The sequence below is a fragment of the Mirounga angustirostris genome, unplaced genomic scaffold, assembly GCF_029215605.1.
Source record: "Mirounga angustirostris isolate CCGP_5_RB_7025 unplaced genomic scaffold, mMirAng1.0.hap1 SCAF_8, whole genome shotgun sequence".
NCBI classification, from domain to species: domain Eukaryota; kingdom Metazoa; phylum Chordata; class Mammalia; order Carnivora; family Phocidae; genus Mirounga; species Mirounga angustirostris.
This window is the reverse complement of record NW_026991716.1, coordinates 90,369,211-90,387,243: the sequence shown is the minus strand read 5'-3', so window position 1 is coordinate 90,387,243 and position 18,033 is coordinate 90,369,211. Positions and strand designations below refer to the sequence as shown.

General features: G+C 43.3%; 1 pseudogene; it reads right to left on the bottom strand.

Moving 5' to 3' along the window:
* Nucleotides 1-3,200: 3,200 nt before the first annotated feature.
* On the bottom strand, nucleotides 3,201-6,253 carry LOC123836485 (piezo-type mechanosensitive ion channel component 1-like; annotated as a pseudogene).
* Nucleotides 6,254-18,033: the final 11,780 nt, after the last annotated feature.

The following is an 18,033-nucleotide window of genomic DNA, read 5'->3' as shown; positions in this document are numbered from 1 at the left end:
AAGTTTGGTAGGGTTCGCTGTGGGGAGCAGAGGGAACCTGACAGGGCTGCCCTATTTGGGGACAAGACTCTCAACAATGCTATTCCACACTATCCTAGTAATCCTAACACTAGAACAAAAGCTCCAAAGACAAGATTTATAGCATCAGGGGGGCGCCTGGGTGGCTCAGTTTGTTAAGCGACTGCCTTCGGCTCAGGTCATGATCCTGGAGTCCCGGGATCGAGTCCCGCATCGGGCTCCCTGCTCGGCAGGGAGTCTGCTTCTCCCTCTGACCCTCCTCCCTCTCATGCTCTCTGTCTCTCATTCTCTCTGTCTCAAATAAATAAATAAAATCTTAAAAAAAAAAGATTTACAGCATCAGGAAGACCTCAAAACATCAAGCCATCAGACTGAGGTTTGAGTCTCAGTTCTGTGACTTACTAATGATATAAATGATGTTACCATCTCTACTGACCTCTCAATTATTGTTGCAATATTTAAACAAGAAAAATTACTTAAAGATCCTGGTAACAGGAAAGCCCTAAATTGGTAGGAGCATTTTTAAGAGGTTAGGAACCCTGTTTAAAAGATAGGTGATTTTTAAAAATCACAACAAACCTTTATTTACATCTAGAGGAATTAAACATACTGTTGATAAATGCTTGTGAACATTATGCAACATGAAGCCTAGGGGATGTAACATCATCATTAAAGATGGACTGAGGGGTGCCTGGGTGGCTCAGTCGGTTAAGTGTCTGCCTTTGGCTCAGGTCATGGTCCCAGGGTCCTGGGATCGAGCCCCACATGGCGCTCCCTGCTTAGCTGGGAGCCTGCTTCTCCCTCTCCCAGTCCCCCGCTTGTACTTTTTCTTTCTCTCAAATAGATAAATAACATCTTAAAAAAAAATAAACATGAACTGACATCACCACATACATTATTCCTCCCCAGACCAAATGCAGTGATCATTAACTTATGCACGAGAAGCTAGAGTTTGTGTGTCAACATAGAGTTCAGCTGTATGTACTAATTCCTCTAAGTACTTGTGACATTATGTCAAGAGTTCAGCAGCTGAGTTTCACATAGAGCAGTGTGATTCATCGGGATTATTAGGATCCTCCTGGAATAACTTCCCTGAGTTGATTGCCTTTGACAGATCAGTTTGCTTAGATTAAAAAGCAATTGCTGCTGTCTAGTCAAATTTAAACACTTTGGCTAGAAGAAGCTGAACTCTAACTCTGTCCAGTCTATAGAAACACCTTGATGTGAAAAATACATCGAATGTAGTGATACAAAGAGAAAACTGAGTTAACAGTACTCTGGGGTACAGTTTTGTAATAATGTGATGGAGCATACATGCCAAACAAAAGTAACCGCAGGTATATGGGAGGGAGGGAAGAGTACATTGCTTTTAATAGCAATTATGTACTGCTTTTAATAACAATGTACTGCTAAGTCAGTAGCAATGTTTGAGGTACCACTCTGCTCCACATTCATACAACATTCACTACCATTAGACTTGGGGTAAAATGGATCCATCTTCTGGGCTGAACAATGGAAAGTATTTGGGGATATAGACATCTCTCCCTTTCCCCTTTCTGAATGGACCTAGTAATTTAATAGAAGAAACAATACTATCAAGAGGACTAAAATAGCAGTATGCTAAAATTTAAACCATCTTTAAAAAAACAAATGGAATATCTGATTTAAGTGAAATTTAAGCTTAATGCCTGACATTGCATTCCCAGCCTGCATTAGTTGTAGATAAAATGAGGCTTGAGATGACATTAAGCTGACATCCAACCTATCTCTGGTGGATCAGCAAATAGAGTACTGAAACTAGTGTTAGAGGAAAGACTCTTTTAGCGAGTTTAAAGTGAATTCTTATCGACAAAGAACACCGTTACCATGTCATTTATTAGTATATTTGTGGACTTGTGCAGCCATCATGGTGATCTAAGTTTAGACAGTATTTTATCACCCAAAAGAAACCCAGGTATCCATTAGCAGTCCGTCCAGTAGAACATTGTGTTACCAGTAATCAATGCCAGGGGGGTACTCCAAGGACATGCAGGATAGAAAAGATCATTACAGTTGCCAGCCACCCAGGATAAGAGTCCAAACACGTCTGTCCACTGCATCCTGGTATCAGAGTCACCAAGGAAAACACAACATAACCAAGCACTGGATGGAACAATGCTTTTTACTCACACAGAGAAGAGCCAGCCTGGAACTTCCAGAGGGACTTGGCCAAATGCAGCACCATGGAGTACACCATGGACCTGTGCCCCAGCAGCAGGATGCAATGACAGCAAGCTGGCCAGCACCTCGGACAGGTCAGTAATCATCCCCAGTCTCTTCCCCAAGTGTATTTCTGCACCCAACAGGCCTGAAGCCAACCCTATAAAGCAGCTACAGCCCAGAGGAGGGTGACTGCCACGACATGTGCATCTAGCTTTGGAGGGAATGTGTGGGCTCAGGGTTTTGCTGGCTTCCTTGAGTGGTGGGTCATCGAGCTGCCAGACCAGCTGCCACCTGCTGCGGATATACACACAGGGCCAGGGACAGACAGAAGCAGCTCTGCAGGTGGAGCCCAGTTGCCCTCACTCTCTCCTGGGGGTGACTCCTCTATCCCCAAGCATCTGCCTCCCTCTGCTCCTGCAGGTCCTCTGGGTTTTGGGCCCTCCCAAAGAGAGCCATGAGCCGCACCAGGTCATACCTGATGTAGCTAGCCTTCAGTCTTCTTCAGGCCCAGCATGCATGAAACGAAGTAGGGCTTGTTCTCGTAGTGGCGCATCACTGCGTGACTGTTCCAGGGAAGAAAGTCAAACTTCTTGGTTCCGAGTGGGCGGCCGCACACTGGTACACGGCCCGCAGCAGCCGCAGTGCCCGGGCCTGCCCTGCTGTGAACCGCTGGGCCTCCTCCAGCTCTGGGATGCACAGGCCATGCGTGACCGGATGCCTGTGTTGGCTGGAAGCTCCCAGAGCCGCACAGGAAGTCCTGGGCTCGGCACCACCTCCTCGCTGCCGCTGTGGGTGTTGCAGCCGGTGCTGAGGGGACTGCTTGTGTTGTTGCTTGTGCTCGCCGGAGGCTGTGCCTGGCGCAGCACGGGCCTCCGAGGGGCCCTGCAGCGCGGCCTGGGCTTAGCTCTCCTAGAGCCGGCCCCGCACGCGCCAGCGCCTCTCTCCCCTCGGGAGGAGCTCCCGGGTGCGGAGGTGGCCGCCACTGCGCACGCAGCACGCAGCACGTGGCTCGCGGCGCTGGGGCAGGCGTGCAGCCAGTGCGTCGCGCGTCCACCCGCGCACGGCCCCTCACGCACAGGAAGCGCGGGCTCGGCTGTCGCTGCGTCCCGGCCTTCCGCGGGCTCCGCCTCCGGCCGCAGGCCGCCTCCTGTGGGCAGCTAGGCTGCCAGCTCCGGCCACCGCCGTCTCAGCACGGCCAGGACCTTGGTCCCCCCTCCCTGCTGTGCCATCTGGAAGGCGCTCTGTGCTCACTGCCTGGGGTCCTCGGGCTGGGTCTTCTTCTCCTCACCGTCAGACTCGAACAGATAGTGGTCCCAGGCAGGAGTGGATGACTGTGACGTGGTCCAGTCACAGCCAGCACCACTGTCACTGCAGCAGGGAGAAGTCCTCCGGACTGCCCGGCCCTGGCTCCTGGTCTCCGGAGGGCCACCGCCCGCCGTGTCGTGCCTGTTGCTGCTTAGGCTTGGCGCAGCTGCGCCAGGGACTTCAGCGCTTTGTGGTGGAGGTTGATGCTTTTGAGGTGGGCAGCCCCGCAGAGGGCAAAACTCCTGCAGGCTCGGCCTTGGTAGTAGTGGCTGAGGAAGATGCAGTGCTGCCGCGGCGGCAACAGGGAGAGGGGCTGTCCCGGACGACCTGGCCGCCTCCACGCGCAGCCGGCAGTCCTGGCCCCTGCCCAGCATCTCCCTGGGGGCATGGTCACCTTTGATGCGGCATACGAGGCTGAATAAAAGTTGGATGGCCCAGCAGAAGCTGCTCCACAAACACACAGGACAGGAACAAGAGCATGTTCTCGAAGATGGCAGTGAGCTGTGGAGAATGAGGCCATCCCACGGCGGGAGCAGGCTCGTGTGTTCTTCCGCAGCTTGGTGCAGAAGAGCAGCAGGTATAAGCGGGCCAGTAGGTAGCCCAGCTTGAAGGGGCTGATGTGGGCAGCCCCCTTGACCAACACCAACAAGAAGAGCAAGCAGAAGATGGCCACCTTCAGCCTGTTAAGGTAGGACCTGTGGGGGATAAAGGTGGGCGTGGGGTGGGGCGCCCCCCACAAGTTCCGGGTGGTCAGTATTGATGTCAGCCACTCCTGGGTGTGCCTGGGAGAGGGCAGCTGCTCCTGCTGGGAGGTGCAGAGCAGCAGGGGGAAGTCACTTATGAGGTTGGTGGGGTTGGGGGCCCTGAGTAAATTGGGTAGGGACAGCCACTTGAGTGTGGAGTTCGCAAGGATGGTCTTGCTTCAGGGCCACAGGTAGTTTATGCACAGGGCAGGAGGAATGCCAAGGTATAGCAGGTACTGGTAAAGCAGTAAGAGTATCAGGAAGAGGCTGGCAATAGCCTAGAGTGCTGGTGGGTGAGGATAGCCATGCAGGATGACCATGAAGTTCCTGCACAGCCCAAACGTGTGCACGGCCATCAGGAAGATCTCCAGTCCAAGTTTGTAGAAGAAGAATTTGAGGCAGTTGAGAGGCCCTGGTTCAGCCACTGGAGAGTGCTGTCATATATAGACAGCTCGGGCAGCTGGTGGGGCCAGCAGGTGCTATGGGTGGAGATCTTCCTGGCATCGGTACATGGTGGCCTCAGATGCCAGCAGCAGGGTCTGTAGGGGATTCTGGATGTAGCCCAGGTCAGGAAGCCCTTCTATACCCCAAACTGGTTAGCAGGATTGATGGGCCTCTGATACAGCAAGAATTGATTGATCTCTGTCTGCAAGTTGGTGCTATTGAGGAAGGGCTCAGTACAGTTTCTGGAGTACTCATGGGGGCTGAAGATCTTGATAGACCCTCTTGGACATAATGATAATGCAGATCCAGAAGGTGGACTGGCAGGAGGCCAGAAGTGGGAGTAGGGCAGCAGGAGGTTCATCACCCACACCTCCTTCAGGGCCATCTAGATAGGACCACCAGCTTGAAGACATGCAGCTCCAGCAGGCATCACAAGAACACCACAAAAGTCCCAGAAGCCGGTGGCCAAGTCCAGCAGCTGCCTGGTCACCAGGCCCCACTTGTTGGCTATGGCTTCTGGGACTTGTGTGGCTTGGTGGGGGCCAGCTGTGCTCAGCCCCTTGTCCCCGGAGACCTACTCTTCTTCCTCCTGCTGCTGCACCAGTGGGGTCCCACTCGCCACACCCTGCGTGTGAACATGTAGATGATCTTGCAGATGATGAGGCAGTTGGCAAAGCTGACCACGATGAGCATGCCAGCAGACAGGCAGATCCAGTAGTTGGCACAGATAGACCCCTGTGACTGGCTCTCCCAGTCTCTGGAGCAGCATCCACATGAGCTCTGTGTCTGCTATGGTGACCTCCATTGGTGCAGGGGGTCCTTCACCTTCAGTAGCTTCTCTTTGACAAACTGGTGTAGCAGGAGCCAGAAGGTCAGAGTGTACAGCACCGTGGCGCTGAGGTTCAGACAGAGGTAGTGGATGTTCTCTAGCCCCAGATGGCCAGGCTGACAGCTCCCAGGGTGGTGGGGAGCTCAGGACACTGCTCCGTGGCCCACATGTAGTATAGGCCACACAGTGCCAGTCTGTAGAGCAGGATGGAAGGTGCTCCAAGCACGGTCAGCCGGTGGCAGCTACACGTGGTCCAGATGAGGTAAGCCCAGAGCAGCAACATGAAGACATGAAGGCTAGCCGGCTATGGCAGGTGATGCTCCATATGATCATGGTGATAAGGGCACACCTGTACAGAGTGCTGGTCCATGATGGGGTGGGCCCACATCTCTCTAGGCTCAGCCAGCCTGGTGCTGCTGGATGGGGCTGTGGCCAGTCAGGTTGTGCCTGGTGTAGGTGTCCACCTCTGTGTCCGGCCCTGTGAGCACCATGTGCTGGGCGGCCTCCTCTTTCATGGCAGCAGGAGCCCTGGCCTGGCCCTGGGCCACAGTCCACCTTGGTCAGCTCCACCTGTTGCTCTTCCTCACCCCTCATGCCACCTTGGACCCCTGGTCCAAGGGGTGGTGTGTGCAGAGCTTCGAGAGTGAAATTCAGAAGCTTCACTATAAGACCTCTGAGGCCCTAGAAGAGGTCTTTAAGAGGCTGCAGTTCAAGGTTGGGGGTCTGGAGAGATGAACCTGGACAAAGATGGCCTTCTTGGCCTTGTTCACCATGATTGAGTACTCTGAGTGGGCCACCCTTCTCAAATGTCCTTCAGTAAGCACATTGGCAGTGGGGCCTGGCAGGCTGCCACAAAGGCCTGGGGTGGTACACCTGTCAAACAGTAATGCAGGTGTCCTAAGGTGAGCTCAGGAAGGTGAGCTCCCATGGTGCAGGACAAACACTCACTTGATCTTGATTTTCAGTATGAATACACATTATGAAAGCAGGCCCTCAGCATCCTTCTGATCTTTTGGGTTTTAAGCAGGAAGTGTCAGAAGAGTTACCACAAAGATAACTGGCTTGTGGTGGCCAAGCGTTCATAACAATGTTGCTTTATGATCCTTTGATGTTGTCTCTTCCTATCATTATGAAGCAGAATTCACCAGGCATTGGATTGTTCATTCACTAGTAGGAAAGGTGAGCTGGGATTAGACCATAATGGGATAGGTTAGTTTTACTTTACTGATAATGTGTTGTTGCCATGGTAATCCTGCTTAGTACAAGAGGAACCTCCCTGTCATTTTTAATAATCGTAGTTCTGAAATTCACTTTCACTTCAAAGAAGTGTTCTGAGCTTCACACTTATGAATTCTATTTTGTTAATGCTATTTGAAAAAAAGTTTAACAACTAAGTACACTCAGAATTTTGTTCTTGGAAGGATTTTGGAGATTATTTGGTCCATGGATTAAGCAGTAGCTACTCATGGCCAATCAATTATTGCCAGACTGAAATGAGGGCCCAGTGATGCTGGATCCTACAATTAAAAAAAAAAAAAAAAGCTGTAAATCTGGATATTTATGGGAAATATCCAAATTTTAAAATGGCAACAATGAATTTAAAACTCTGTTAAGGTGAGAGGCTCTGCTGTTTTAGTTTCTTTGTATCCTGCTTTGTCCCTCCTCCGTGCTGTGGATTGGTGATGTTGCTGAAGAGTTTAGTTGAAAGAATTCTAGGAGATTGTAGATCTTGCTAGATCTTAAGACTGATACAGACAGGAAAAAAGTTATTAGCTTTAGCCTTTTAATATAGATATTGACTATTTGGAACCAGATAGGTATTAAGAAGCCATGTCAATGAACTTTCTTCCCTTTTTAAGCTTTCTTTTGATTAACCAGTTGCTTATAAAGTTGGATCTTCAAAGACGGCCCTGGGAGTTGTCCCTTCTATTCAGCTAGAACTTGACAAAATGCTTTAAAATCAAGCCTCTATTCTGTTCAGCTCAAGTTTTAGGGATTGGTTCTTCTGGAAGTAAGGCTTTCCTAAGGAAGCTTCCTGAGCAATTTGACATTCAAGGAAAATGGCCTGGGAAACACACCATGGAGAATCCAGCACCATTATTCAAAGCAAAGCTCTCAATATATTTAAAGCTATACTTGGGGAAAAAAATAAAGCTATACTTGAAAGTGACTAAAGATACTCACATTTTAAAAATTGAGAGTGAGTGCCATTTTTTTTTTTTTTTTTTTTTGAGATAGAGATAGAATATCCCTTTTGATCTTTTTCTCCTTGGCTGGACTTGGGATTTGATTTCTCTGTTTAAAAAAAGAACTTGGGGCACCTGGGTGGCACAGTCAGTTAAGTGTCTGACTCTTGGTTTCAGCTCAGGTCATGAACTCAGGGTCATGAGATTGAACCCCAAGTTGGGCTCTGAGCTCAGTGTGGGGTCTGCTTAAGACTCTGTCTCCCTCTCCCTTGCCCCTCCCCCCACTTTTTCTCTAAAATAAAAAATAAAAAAATAGAAAAAGAACTTGGTTGAATATTTTGCTCTCTGAAGTATTTTGAGCTCTTTATAGATGACTGGCATAGTCCTTAGTTTCCTGATAACTTTCTTACTTAAGATTTCCTTCCTGAGGAAACTTTGTCTCACAGCTGAAGAACAAAGCCTCTGGCCACATCCTGATGTTCTGTTGTGTGGTTGATCAGTCTTTTTCAAATCTCAGGAAAAACCAGGGTGAAGTAGACTCCTAACACTTCTCTTTTCTACCTATAAGTATTTAGAACTAGAAGCCTTTGAACCAACACAACTGGGTATCTAAATATGTTTTGCTAAGAAGGGTGATCCTTTTAAAATGGGACCATTTAATGGTGAGAATGAAAATCATGAACATTCAGCATGAGAGAATGTGTGTTGCTGGAAAATTCTAAGAAATGCAGTATAAGAATTTCTCTACTGGAAAATTGAAGTGCTTTTACACCTTTGTTTGTGACTTCTATTTTGTGCTTTGTTTAGGCAATATAGATTTTTTCCCTTTAATGAATCACAATTGAACTATATGTTTTACATATGGGTAGTTGACTAAGAGACACTTCTGAAAATTAGTGACTAGCAAGTGCATTTCATGTGTGAAGCAACATTTTGGCAGATGGACTTAGCCTGAAATTGAGACTGTCCTGAGTTGGCTTTTAGGATCACAAATTAATTCCATGTGGAACCCCACCAAACCTTTTGGTATTAAACAGAGCATGGTAGAAATACTTGAAATGTACATCACACTTGATGAGATGGTTCCTGATAAAAAGTAAGTCCAGAGGCTAGACATCTGGTGTTGTGGTTTATGCAAAATACATTGTCGAATTGCAGCATATAGAAAAACAATGATCGTCATTCTCTTTTGCTGCCATTCTTCCCAGGAGCATATTATAGTCTGCACTCTGGTCAAAATTCTATTATTATTATTATTATTAGTAATAATAATAAATAAGCTTCAGAGTTTTTCAAACTTACCATTACCACTTGGTTATTCTTAAGGAATGTGACTTACGACCTCTTGTTTGTGATGCTGCAGTTTTTTCTTTCTCACACATGTAGGTAAGATCCACATAGAGGGTAAAGGAGGAGGATGTATGTTTTTCAAATGCTGACTTCTCTTTTTACTACCTGCTTTTATTTATGAAAAGAACATGTTGTATTTCTTCTTCTGAACATAATCTATTCCATTTTGGTTTGCTGTCTAGTTCTGGTTAATACTTGCTTATTATTTTGAAGGTATTCTTTATAATTTTCATCAGATTCTTAGTTTTACTTTTGTAAACTTTAAGTTCTGTGATGTTACACTGTTATTCTTTTATTTGTTATGAATAAGCTTTACATGTTTAATTTAATGGAACTTCAAAACACTGAAGTTGATGAAGATAGTATGTGTAACAGTGGTTTAAGCCACCATGGTAATTCTGCTTGAAGTATTCTAAATGTGAAGTTAAAGAAGTTATAGTGATTTGATCCATATATCTTATCTATTCAGGTCAAGATCTGTAGGTGAGGGTGGGAAAGAAGTGCTAGTATCCATTCATCTCTCTTCTGTCTGGAAAATTGCCCCCCCCCCATTCCTTTGTACATTTGTCAGATTCTACTTATCCTTCAAGCATCTTGGTATAGGTAGCATTAATTATGTGTTCTACAGGCCTCATACATGGATGCACAATGAAAAGCTTCTTTCATGCAATGCTTCTTTAAACATGGGAAGTTTTAATGGACCACCTTGAGGCCATGTTTTCAATAACAAGTGAAGAGACTTTTTCCAAATTTTTACTGTCAAAGAGAATCTAGACGTGTTAAGGGAGGCAGTATATGGCAATTTATATCAATGGAAAAAAAAACTAAACCTTATTGAAACCATTATTGTTCACCGACAAAAAGGGAGACTATAATTTTGAAGACCTCTTCCAGTGACTGAACTGCGATTTGGCTGAATTGTCCTGGCCTCCTATGAGTGGATCTCTAACCGTAAAATGAAATCTCTTTGTTACTTGTGGTTATAAGCTTTTGTTCTTTAATAATAAATCTAGCTTAGAGACATTTCTTTACTGTAAATTTGTCTCCACTGAAGTGCTCATAAACAGTATCTGCTTCCATTACCAGTGGTAGAACCAGGTTTGAGCATCTTGTAGAGTAAGCATATGCACTAAGAATCAATATGTGTTTTATTAACACCAGGAGACTCATTGAATTGATTTTTTTTCTTTTTTCCTTTATGGGCAATAGCTATAAAAAGGTAAATTAAAAAGTTAACCATCTGCTACCTCACTTTTCATTTAAAATCTTTTATTTGATTACTCTTTCCAGGTAATCAATGCTTTCTATTTTGCTATTATGCTTGCTGGTGAATGAAGGTGGGTTTAATTTATAGCTTTTATTTATCTAACAGTATTGTCAGAGTCACAATCTTTATGCATCCTATTAGTAGTCTGGAAAATATTTCTTACTACATCGAAACAGAACAAAATTCAATTTAGAAATATAATTTCCTGCCATGGAGACACTTGATAACAGGGGGGGAGATTAATGGAGCCCAGTGACAGAAACTTGATTTAAAGCAGGAGATTAATACTGCTTTATCAGCCTACACTGCAAGTGAATTGGCTCTGAAAGAAAAAAAAAAATCTGTTTGAAGTTGCTGAGTTGTCGGCTTGTTGGTTGGAAAAAGGTCTCTGGACATTTATTTTGTTATTGCTGAGTATTTGCTGCATGCTTGTCTATTTGACAACATAGGAACAAACCTGCGGCACAACACCAGACTTGCTTATTTTACAGTAGTAACATGTTTCTTATTATTCCTTTTGATCCCACAGGAAGCTCGAATGCTGTGGAGGTCAGCTTCTGACTTAAGGGGATTATACTCAGTAAATCATGTCAAAATTAACGAATAGAATTGCGCTGACACTTCAGTTTGGTTGGATTTAAGTAAAATGTTTAAATGGTATTTTTAATTGCAAAGCTCCTGCCCCTCAATCCCATTATAAATACTTTTTCCTATCCTCTACAGAAGTCATTAATTTTTTCCCCAACTATAAAAGTGTGAATCTTCCAGAAGAATTTAATGCAAATCTGAAGATTACCTCAAAGGGTTGAAATGCCCACTAGATCTGTTCTGAAACAAAATACGGAGCTTGGTAAACTGTTAGAATGCATGCTAAAGTTAGTGGGTCTAGATTTTGATTTTTAAAAATTTTAGTCCCAGGAAATTAAAGTATTCATAGTGCTGAAATTAAATTTTTGAACTTGTGCTTGAGGTATATGAATTTTTAAACTTGGTATTTGTCTAATAAATCCCTCCTAGGAAATCAAAAGGAAATAGAATGAATTCCTTACCCAGTAGCATCACAAAAATGGCTCTGTGTTTTTTAAAAGCTTGAATTTTTACATAATAACTTACAAATTACTTAGTTATCTTATTTCTGAGGGAAAGAGGTACTTAACAACTTTTATTTATTTATTTATTTATTTAAAAGATTTTATTTATTTATTTGACAGAGAGAGAGACAGCGAGAGCAGGAACACAAGCAGGGGGAGTGGGAGAGGGAGAAGCAGGCTTCCCGCTGAGCAGGGAGCCCGATGTGGGACTTGATCCCAGGACCCTGGGATCATGACCTGAGCCGAAGGCAGACGCTTAATGACTGAGCCACCCAGGCGCTCAACTTTCATTTGTTTTTATTAACTTGGAAATTTTGTAGAAGTGAACTGAAAAAAATTTCTTGCATTAATTTTTATTAAGTTATATAGTAGAAAAAGGATTTTGCTGGAAGTCATACTATTTGGTTTGTAGTTTAAGGTCATTTAACAACTTTTTGTTTTCTTACGGACATTTTTAAATCAACTTCTGTTTCTAAGACAGCTGAATAGTAATAATATCTGCGTTACTACATCGCAGGGTTATTGAGAATATCAATGGGATGAGTTATGCAAAATATTTAGATGTATTAAGGGCTATAGGAGCATAAACAATTTTACTTAATATCAGTATGTATAGATAACCTTAAATATATTGCATCTAGGATTTTATTGGAGGGAGATGTGTCATTTCAAAGACATCTACGTTAATTTTATATTGATATAACTAAAACTCTCAATATTTCTTGAAATTGATCCACTGTAGGTTGTTTAGATGTTTTTGAATATATGGAGAGTGATGACCTGTAGCACACTTCTCTTTGGAACTTGTCGCATGAGATAAATTAAGTAAAAGAAATTTAGGGCCAATTTGATTTGCTCAGGGTGGGCTCTCAGTGCATTAAAAAAATGAATGATAATGGATCAATGATAGTAAAGATGGTCATGAATTCTAAGTGCTCTGAACCAGGTCTTTGGGGTGGTGCTCTGTCTGATATCACTTACACGGCCTCTTTAGGCTTCATTAGCTTGTGGACTCTGTTTGGTGCTTGAAAAAATACATATGCCTGAAGGGAGTATTAGACCCTCTTAAAACTCTTTTCCTGGCTTGAAGGCACGAACCAAACTCCCAGGTAAAGCACATTAAAGTGGCTAAACGTTGACTCAGAGGTGAAGGAGTTCCTTTCAGGAATTTAAAATCTTTCAAGTCATGAGAATTTAGCAGAGAAGACAATCTAAAAGGGTTTTTAATTTCAGTGAACATGCATATGCTTTTATTCCCTCTTGTTTCACAGATCCAGAGGGACCTTCTCGAATATGCCCTTTTGACCTTTGCCCAGTCATCAAATTACCCTTATCCTGCTTTTTCTCCTTTGCACTTCCTTTCCCAAATGGCCTTTCTTTGGTGATACAGTTTAAATTGTGCAGTGCCTACTCCAGACATTGGCACTTGGATTAATTTTAATCCCCTCCAGTCTCATTTTGCTGGGATGTGACCATCAAGTGTGCTGACCTTTTGGGAGCCAGTCTGGGTTTTGCCTGGGGTTCATGGCATCCCCAAATATTTGCAAACATTTTATTTTCCATCTTGGGGAACATAGTGTTGGAGATTTTTCTTCTCTTTTGTTTTTGTTTTTTAACTGCCCCCTTTTCTGTGCTGAAGGTGACATTTGGGAGCAGGAGAGCCAGGTGTGATTACCGACTGTGACAGCTAGGTTGCCATTATGAATCCAAGTTGGCAAATCAGACTCAGGAGACACAGACAGGCTTTAATCAATACTACTCTTACTGAACTTTCTGGAAGGAAACAAGCAGGATACCAGCAAGGAGATACAGTGCCGTCAGCTGGTGGGGAGGCCTCGCAGCTACCTAGTAGCAGTCTCACCCAGGAACAAGGTGTGAGAGTCGGGATACTGTGGGGTCACCTTGTCACAGAGTGGCCACTTCCCCCACCAGTCTTGTATATGGTTTTCATCAAGCTTGAGGTCTGCACGCCAGCTTGCAGATCCCCAAGCTCAGGTTTTTGTTTCACACAATGCGGAGGGAGAAACAACTGTTCCCCATTTATCTTAACTCTACTGTTTCTAAGGAAACAAGACCATGGGAGACCGGAGGTCATTCTCAGGCTGGTTTGCCTCAGCCAGACCTGATGTTAACCCTTTATTCACACTCATACATGCTGCTGTAGAAATGGTAGCATCATGGGGTGCCTGGCTGGCTCAGTTAATGGAGCATGTGACTCTTGATCTTGGGGTTGTGAGTTCGAGTCTCATATTGGGTGTAGAGATGACTTAAAAAACAAAATCTTGAAAAAATGGTAGCATCACTATTGCAATGGTAATGCTAAGTTTCAATGTACTAGTAGAGTGTCTTTAATATCAGTATTTACCACTGTATGTTTCCTAGGGCAATAAATAGAAAAGGAAAGCATTAGACATTTATCCATTTATCCAACCCTTCACATTTTTTGAGTGTACACTGCATGCTCACCTGATTTTAGTACTGAGAATGCAAAAAAGGACTGGACACCGACCTGGCTCCTGAATACTTCAGGATCTGGAGGGCAGTTCTCTCAGCATTTGGATTACTACAATACAAAGCTCCCAAGTTCCATATAGAACTGAGTGCTGTCTGTGGGAGTTCCAAGAAGAGAACTCACTCTTTTGTTACAATTTTGTATCTTATAGATCTTATTCAGCCTTTCCTTATAAGCGTGACCATATAGAATAGTAGCTGACATTCACAATGGTTACTCTGGAATGTTGTAAGATCCTAAAGTGCCCTCTGAATCACTGAAAAAGGACTTTGGAATTGTCTATAATTTATTATATTTTAGACTACAAATATTAAGTTCATCCTTGTACATCTCCCAGCACATTAACACAGTATTGTATGTCTGGGAAGTGAATGATCAAGGTTTCTTGAACTAAGTCTAAATAATACCACTTTGGGCATTATACAAGACATGAAGTTATAGAAAAATAAACAAGATTACTTCAAATTCAAACTTAACAAAGCTTACGCTTTCCAAGAGTTTATACATGCTGAAAAAAGAATTACTCAAAGCACATTAGGTAAGTCCTTTAACTGTATTTCTGTAATAGGCTCTGGGAGGGTAGGTGTTGAGGCATGTTACATCCCCACCCTTGAAACAGATGGCAAGGGGCACAGTTGCTGCCCTATACAGCACAGCTCTGGATGTCACCATCAGATGAAATTCTAAGCGGGGAAAGCCATGTTTCTGACCCATTCATTCTGATTTCATTACCTAGGATACTTGTTTGTAACATTCACAGGTGGTATTTTTTTTTTTTCTTTTTCTCCTTATTTGAGTAGAAAAGTAATTCATGAGTCTTTTGACTGTTTGGGGGAGAATCCAAGTTAATGTATCTGAGAACGTGTTCAATATTTGAATTTAGTTTCAACAATTTTTGAGTACTTACTCTATGCCTGGTACTTCCACATGAATCATCTAATTTGATTCTCACTATAAACTTTATATAATTTTTCACTTTTCAACTGAGGATATTAAGTTCTGAGAAGTTGAAAAACTTGACTGAGTCACATAGCTGGAAAATGGCAGAACTTGAATTTGAACTCCTGTCTTTTGAGTCAAAAGGTAATGTCATTATTATCACTACTAACATAAGTTGAGAAGGAAAAACAAGAAAAAATTTTATGGTACAATTTAGAAGTCAGAAGGTAGGAAGTTGTAAAGGTAGGAATCCATAAGCTCATAGTAACATACTTTAGTTCCTGAAACAAAGCAAATTTAGCACAGTGCTTTGCTTGGTGGCTTCTAGGTCTTTTTCAAATCTCACCTCAAGTGTTACCACATCAAAGAAGCCTTCTCTTACCTCCTTATTTTCTATCTCAGTGTACTGTTTTATTTATTGCATGTTTCTTAGTTTTTTATTGCATGTTTATCTCTTAAAAATGTATTTATTGTCTGTTTATTTCTTTGGGCTATGAGGTTGTTAAAGCCATTGTCTCTCTACTGTCTGTCCCAATGACTGCCGTGTAACAGACATTTAACAAATACTCGTGGAGTGAATGTATGAGTAAATGAAAGATAACCAATGAAAGGACCAAAAGGAGATGCCTATCACATTTAATCCTGATTAAAAATTAGAATTGGTGAAACCAGAATTGTTTCAAATGGGCAGATGGAACACACTTACTTAACCATCATTCCCTCCCCAATCCCAATAAAATAAGTGTAAAAGGTTTTATTTAACAAGGAATAAATCCTCAAGGAAAAGGAGATCAGAGAAAGACAACAGCCATGAAATTCAGGAAGGTAGAGAACAGGTGGATTATTTGCAAATGCCAGAGCAGATTGGAGAAACCTGAACCCTGGCCTACAGTTGGGAAAGTTAAAAAAGTAATCTTGTTAACACTACAAAATCCCAAGAAAGCTCCTGAACTGGTGTCACAGGTTCTTCTAGAAGGGGAAGTGGAGGTGGGGCTAAAAACAGGACTGATTGAAAATTTGTTTGAGAAGCTATGGCAGAGAAGTCTCCTGTCCCCACATCCAATCTCCCTTTCTTCCTTTTGGAACCCCCTTGTCACCAAGTTTTAGCTGCTCGGTTATCAATGACATTTCTCAGTCTTTCTTGCAGGGAGAGATGGCTACATGAATAAATTCTAGCTAAATAGGATGTGATGCCTCAGGCTCTTAGAGAAGAAGTTAATTGCCCTTCAGTTTCTCTCTCCTCACTTCCTGTGAGCTGGCATATAGATATCATGTGTTGAGTTCACTTGGACCACGTGAAGAGGACCTCCTAGAAGAAGGTGGAACAACAAATAGAACACACCTCGATTCCACCGCCCCCCCCCCCCCCCCGCCCCTGCTTCTCAAGGGGCAAAGTCCACTCATCCAGGGCCAGCTGCCTATTTTTGAACTGTTTTGGGGAAAAGTAAACTATCTTCCCAATTAACATAGAAACAGATCTTAAGACCTTCTTTCCCAATTTGCACAATAGGTGACTGCCTCTCACCTACCCTGGCAGGAAATTAGGTTTATTTTTGTAGGACTGTAGTAAAAACAGGGAGATTAAGTGAATGCTTACCCACTGACTGTTGTGACTCTGTTCCGCCTCTATTTCTTCTCCTGGTTCCCAGAATATGGAGTCAGACTTCACCTATATGCAGGTGATTGGAAGAGTCTTGTCTGAAAGATCTCATCAGCCCAAGGCAACGGCCTTCATTTCCTGATATTCAGTGTTTACCAGTGAGGCACCTAGGTAGATGACGCTACAGAATGAAATTGCTGAGCCTCAGCATGCACACAGAGCTTTAATAAATTTGCTAGTGCAATACTTTTAGAGGCAGACAACCAGGAATTGTCAGACCTTTTAAGAAAGCATCCAGTAAGGCTGACAGAAACAACCTAAAAAAAGAATCTTGGAGGGAGGAGGCCCTAGGAAGGCAATAAGAAAAATATGACCAAAGGAAATTATTAACCAGAGGGGTGAAAGAAGATATGGCTGCCATAGACAAAAAATACTGGCCATAAAAAAGTAACATTCAGAAAACTATAAGGATCCTAAAAATTAAAACTATGAAAGAAGAAATAAAAATTCAGCAGAAGGGACACCTGGGTGGCTCAGTCGGTTAAGCATCTGCCTTTGGCTCAGGGTCCTGGGATTGAGCCCCGCATCACATCGGGCTCCCTGCTCATCGGGGAGTCTACTTGTCCCTCTCCCTCTGCCCCCTGCTTGTGCTCTCTTGCTCTCTCTCTGTCAAGTAAATAAATAAAATCTTAAAAAAAAAAATTCAGCAGAAGGATGAGAAGAAAAAGTTGAATAAGCCAGAATGTAGACCAAAAAATAATTTTTAAAGTATGTCAGTATTGAAGGAAAGGAGTTTCCAGAATCAAAGAGCCCATGGACTCATGGGAGTGTAAATCGATCCAACCAATTTAGAAAACAGTTTGGCATTGCGTTTTGAGTAGAAAATAGGCCTAACGTAAGGAGTAGTGTTTTTATGACAAGACTGAGAGCCCTATTTGACCACATAAAGTATGTGCATGTGTAAGTTTGTTAAAAATAAAACTAACATTGAAAAGAAAAGCTATTATACTGGTTTCTTTTCATAGTAATAATGGCTACTGTTTACTGAGGAGCTTCCATCTGTTAAGCATGAAAACAAGTTTCTTCAGACATTATTTCTAATTTTTATATGAACTTTGCAAGTGAGCTATTATTACCATTTACAGAGAAGAAAACCAGAGATTAAGTGACTTTTGCAAGACCACATCTGTCTGGCTTCAAAGCCCACGCTCCATCCTCTAGACCTGCCTTTACTTCTCCGAGGATCTAGCTCAGGGAAGGATAGTCCTGACTTTATGGAGGTCCTGGAAAGAGGTTCACATGGCTTTGTTGTGTAGCATACAGTCATGATGGTGAGCAATAACAGAAAGTTCTGAGTTTGACCACAGATCTGAATTTCTGATCTGAATTTGATTTCTAGCAGCTGGAGGCATTTAGAAGGCTTTTCTGGTTGCCACAGAAGGAGAGAGAGCCCTCTGATGCCAGGGGCCTTTCCAGAAGAAACATGTTGGATAGAACTGGGAGGGTGGATGAAATATGGCTGTTGATTCTCTGTCTTTTGTGAACTA